Genomic DNA, 6,007 nt, shown 5'->3' with positions numbered 1-6,007 from the left:
CTAATGATCAACGAATATTGCAAAATATTTATGCGAATTTCGCACGATTTATACATGAAAAACTGATAAATTTAGATTTGCATGTATATCATGCGGAAATATGGTCACATGAAAATCGCATGAATTTCGCATAAATATTGTATGAGGACATTCACATGAAATTCGCATGTGTGTGATTTTTCACACGATTTTTGTATGATTTTCGCATGAATTTCATGCGAAAAGCAAATCGCATGAAAATCATGCGAGCCACTTTTCCCTGTGTACATGTACATATTGCTATATAAGTAATCTTGATTTTCACAACGTTAAGTTATTTGTTTGTTAGTGTAAAAGGCGGAGATAACAAATGATGATATATTTTTTTTTTAAATCTATTAACAATACAAGTCTATGTATAACTAACTACGGAAACTTCTCTGTTGGCCTTCCTATGGAAACTATGTGTGCACAATTTTCACAAGATGTTTTTTTTTAATGTACGATTCAATTAAACACTCATTGCGTAGTTGGAACGTTCATGGTTTGCTTCTCGGTCATTATTAAACTTAATTAGACGAGCAATCCTTTGAATGCTGCATCCTATTTTCAGTTTTAACAGCATTTGTTATCTGTTGAACATGCCTTCTCTCTTTATACTTTTCGAGTCCATAGTTGTTAAAAAAGAAACGATGTTCAAATATTTCTCTTTATTTTTTTTGTTTTATAGAACTTTATCATCAAAAACAAAAAAGCAAAAACTCGAATATTATATCTGAAAACAAGACCAACATACATTTCACAAGTAGTCTGCGACAAGGCATACTTGCTCTTGGTGTTTTTGCGTTTATCCTCTGTATGTCTGTACATTTGTGATGTCATCTTATGGTGGATTCGGCATTCATCGAGAAAGACAATTAATCATTGAAATAAACAATGTCCCGATACACATGTAAATGTCTGTGAAAACTAGTTGGTATCGAATGTATTGAACAAAAGTTATCATAGAAAAGGCGCATATTTTTTATTCAATAAATTATTTTGATCATAAATAATATTTTTAAGCTTTCTTTGAAGATGACATTTTATTTTATCAAAAATTGAAAGTGAAAAAAATATGACGTAACTTTAATGTATTATCACGGTGTGATTTTTGATAAAAACAATTTTAGTGACATTTAAGCTGACCTTGAAATATACATTTAATTAGATATGATTACTTTAACACCATGAAACACTATAATAATGATAATTACACTGTACTATGTTACTCAACATGTGCCATTCTACTCAACATGTCATGAGTTATTCTAGTTAAACTATTTGTCACTCATGCTCAGAATTGTGCTAATTGTTATTGTTATATTTTATTATTTATAATGTTACATGTATCATTGTTTATCAGTTAACTCCTAGGCTTCTGATTGTTCGGTTGCAATTTTTCGATTTCCAGAATTCACCCTACCGACCTAAGTTTATAATAAAGTGCTATTCCATCTTTAGCATTTTATGTTTTATTGTTGCCGGAAAGTTTGACACTTATTTTCCCCGGTGATAGTATACACATTAGTTCTCTGTTTATGTTTCTCAAAATTTTAGCTCACCTGAGCCGAAGGCTTAAGGTAGGATTTTTCACATTTCTTGTATTTAAAAATTAATGAAATTTTCACAGAATCCAGAGGACAATATTACTAATTATTATATCTCTATTGATAATACTCGAATTTGATTGGCTGGTAAGAAAACTTTAAAACACAAAAATGACTCCAAATGGTACTGTTTAAAGCATCTGACCTAGGAATCATTGCACGTGGGATATAATGACCCGGTCATAATCAAAAATTCGTTTTTGAGTGAAGTAAATGCATAAGATAATAATTATTCGAAAAAAACAACATGTTTTTTAAATTGTGCATGGTCTTTTTTGCATTACCATACAGAATACGGTAAAATTTTATCGTTTCAATATTTCGTTACAATTCAGTTCATGGAATGTAGTGGAACGGGGCCACAAGGAGGGATCGAAGTTTTACATAAAAAATATAGAAGTAGTCATCTTCTCGAGAACAATGAAGCCATGATTATTAAAATTTTTATAAAAGCAATATCAGATCTTGTCAATTAAAGTTTGTTAGCTCTTCTGAGCCAAAGACTCCAAGAGCTAATGCTATGGCAATTTGTGCAGTGTGCGTAAACTTTTTAGAATATGGGCCACAACTCAAATTAGTCACAGGGTATGCTTGGCCGAAGGGCTACCATTTATACTAAAATAAGGGTTTTGGCCTTTAAACAAGGGGAAATAATCAGAAAAACAATACCAAAAGTACTGGTTGCTAAAAAATCTTCTCCAGAACCACCAGGCAGATTTTCACAAAACTTACATACAGGGATCGGGATATGTTGAAGATTCAAATTTTTGAACGCAGCAACAATGTTAAGAAAAAATAAAATTGATGTATAGAATTATTCCAGTGTATGTGTTCTTTACGTTCACTCTCTCTGTATGTCTTTTCTTTTTGTTATTATCATGTTTGTTGTATAACTCTGATGGGCCAGTTGGCTTAAAGAAATAGAGAAACTGAAACTGAAACTCAAAGAGCACAGAGGTTTTGATTGGCTAAAAATCTGCGTCTAAAATTACTACGAACATTTGTGGTAGTGTTTTATGGAAAATGAGACTTAATCAAATTTTATTTATTCAATGCAATATTTAAAATCTAGATGTGAATTTTTTCACCCACTCATTTTTTAATTTTCGTTTTTGCCTGAGATTAGCACATACCCTTTTATGGGGTTATTTGACTTTTCCACTCTGCGAGCAGGGTTTTAACGCTGTTTACGGAGACAAACGAAAGCAAAGATATGCATACCGCATCTGCAGGTTGTGTAGATAAATTATCGTGGACGACAATGGTAATAAACATAATTATTGCCATTGCAGGCATAATACCGTTATTTGCACCGCGGTGCAAATAACATTTGACGTTTTTAACGTAACGTCAACAACGTAAAACTGATAATTATATAACATTTCAGTGATATTTATTGCTATTTATTCATTTCAGACAATTAACAGCTGTTTTGGACATATACATGCAGTTCAACCCTTCAAACATTGTATTCTCTCTCTCCTCCTGTTGTACTAAAGGCCTAATCAACTTTAACAGTATCAAATCAGGCAATTCTATATCTATAAACTCCGCGGTGCAAATTATTTTAAACATAAAATATTGAATTAAAGTATTTAAAGACTCAAACTTATTTGCACCGCGGTGCAAATAACAGGAGTATATATAGAGAGACGACATTTAATTCACCAAGCTTAAATCGTTCCGAAAGGGAAGATTTCCAGGGAAAAGGGTTTCTTTGGGGGCTAATATCAGAAAAAAATGGGGCTTGGAGATTTTTGGGGGGATCACTCTGAAAATGTTATTTAAGCAATATCTACCTTCAAACCTAATTTGCACCGCGGTGCAAATAACAGGAGTATATATAGAGAGACGACATTTAATTCATCAAGTTTAAATCGTTCCGAAAAGGAAGATTTCCCGGGAAAAGGGTTTCTTTGGGGGGCTAATATCAGAAAAAATGGGGCTTGGAGATTTTTGGGGGATCACTCTAAAAATGTGATTTTAGCAATATCTACCTTCAAACCTAATTTGCACCGCGGTGCAAACAACAGGAGTATATATAGAGAGACGACATTTAATTCACCAAGCATAAATCGTTCCGAAAGGGAAGATTTCCAGGGAAAAGGGTTTCTTTGGGGGCTAATATCAGAAAAAAAAATGGGGCTTTGAGATTTTTTGGGGGGATCACTCTAAAAATGTGATTTTAGCAATATCTACCTTCAAAACTAATTTGCACCGCGGTGCAAACAACAGGAGTATATATAGAGAGATGACATTTAATTCATCAAGCTTAAATCGTTCCGAAAGGGAAGATTTCCCGGGAAAAGGGTTTCTTTGGAAGCTAATATCAGAAAAAAATGGGGCTTGGAGATTTTGGGGGGGGGATCACTCTAAAAATGTGATTTTAGCAATATCTACCTTCAAACCTAATCTGCACCGCGGTGCAAACAACAGGAGTATATACAGAGAGACGCCATTTAAATCATCAAGCTTAAATCGTTCCGAAAGGGAAGATTTTCAGGGAATGGGTTTCTTTGGGGGCTAAAAACAGAAAAAAAATTGGGCTTGGAGATTTTTGGGGGATCATTCTAAAAATGTAATTTTAGCAATATCTACCTTCAAAACTAATTTGCACCGCGGTTCAAATAACAGGAGTATATATAGAGAGACGACATTTAATTCATCAAGCTTAAATCGTTCCGAAAGGGAAGATTTCCTGGGAAAAAGGTTCTTTGGGGGCTAATATCACAGAAAAATTGGGCTTGGAGATATTTTGGGGGATCACTCTAAAAATGTGATTTTAGCAATATCTACCTTCAAAACTAATTTGCACCGAGGTGCAAATAACAGAAGTACCGGTATATATAGAGAGACGACATTTAATTCATAAAGCTTAAATCGTTCTGAAAGGGAAGATTTCCTGAGAAAAGGGTTTCTTTAGGGGCTAACAAGAGAAGATATTGGGCTTGGAGATTTGGGGGGGGGGGGATCACTTCAAAAATGTAATTTTAGCAATTCCTATGCAGCACTGTTAAGGCTAGAAAAAGGGGGCGGAGCCTAATTTATACGGAAAAGTTAACTGTAACGTCACACAAAAAAAATGGACTTTTATGCATTCCTCATATTACCTGAAAATGAAATAATTTGCAACTTTAAAACTGTATTAGCATATTAAACAACAATAAAACTTACCAATGCATTAACAAAAGTCGCTAGATAAATCCCATCAAGCTGGTTTTAAACAAATCACTGATCTCGATGAACTTGTCAATCATGACGTCATTTTGGTAAAAATGACGTAATTCATGTGCTGTGAGAGGCAGATTTGCGAATTTTTTAACAATGAAAAATTCGTTTTACTATAAAGCAGAATATTAATTACAGGTTTTTAATACGCTGATAATACCAATATATATCCTTTGTTAAGTGCGATTATTCATCAACTATCGAGAGAATGTATTTAAATAATTCTGTCGTGTTTTTATGTTCAGGTTAGGTATATTTAACATCGAGCTGCCTCATTAAATCGTTCTTTCGCAAGGGCATACACTAAATAAAGCTTGACTATTTTTTTGAATATAAATAAAAGATATGTTCCTTAACTTGAAAAGTTCTGCTGCTTTCTTTAAATCAAGAGCATGACTTTATAAGTACACAAAATATTTCTTAAAAGTCAAACATATTTCGAAATGGGCCTATATACTTAAAATTTTAACTATTAAAATGCGAATTCTAATCAAAGCAGCAGCACTTTCCAGAAAGTACAAAGTATGCAGAAACAATTCATAGCATGAATTTTTAATTTGAACTAGGGTATGCCCTTGCGATATTGAAATTTGTTATTGACCTACATTCAGTGTACCTACTATGCATTCATCACGTGACTGTCCATCGATGGGACCAAACTCCATACAGTACAGAGTAGGTTATACGATGCTATTTCCATAAGTATTTAAGTTCTGTGATAATAAAACACCTAAATAAAAATAAATTTAGTTTTAAAAAAAATTCCCGTTTTTGCACTTCTATTTTCCATTGATTTCTTTTAGTAAGCCTTAACAGTGACCTTCAAAACTAATTTGCACCCCTGTGCAAATAACAGGAGTATATATAGAGAGACGATGTTAAATTCATCATGCTAAAAGCCTTCAGAAAGGGAAGATTTCCCGAAAAAAGGTTTCTTTGGGGTAATATCAGAAAAAATGGGGTTTGGACATTTTTTGGGGGAATCACTCTAAAAATGTCATTTAAGCAATATCTACCTTCAAAACTAATTTGCACCGCAGTGCAAATAACAGGAGTATATATAGAGAGACGACGTTTAATTCATCAAGCTTAAAACGTTCTGAAAGGGAAGATTTCCCGGGAAAAGAGTTTCTTTGGGGGCTTACAGTAGA

This window comes from Saccostrea cucullata, unplaced genomic scaffold (genome assembly GCF_032062105.1).
Source record: "Saccostrea cucullata isolate Sc308-1 unplaced genomic scaffold, CSIRO_AGI_Scuc_v1 ctg4435, whole genome shotgun sequence".
Lineage (NCBI taxonomy): Eukaryota > Metazoa > Mollusca > Bivalvia > Ostreida > Ostreidae > Saccostrea > Saccostrea cuccullata.
This window is presented reverse-complemented; position numbering follows the sequence as displayed.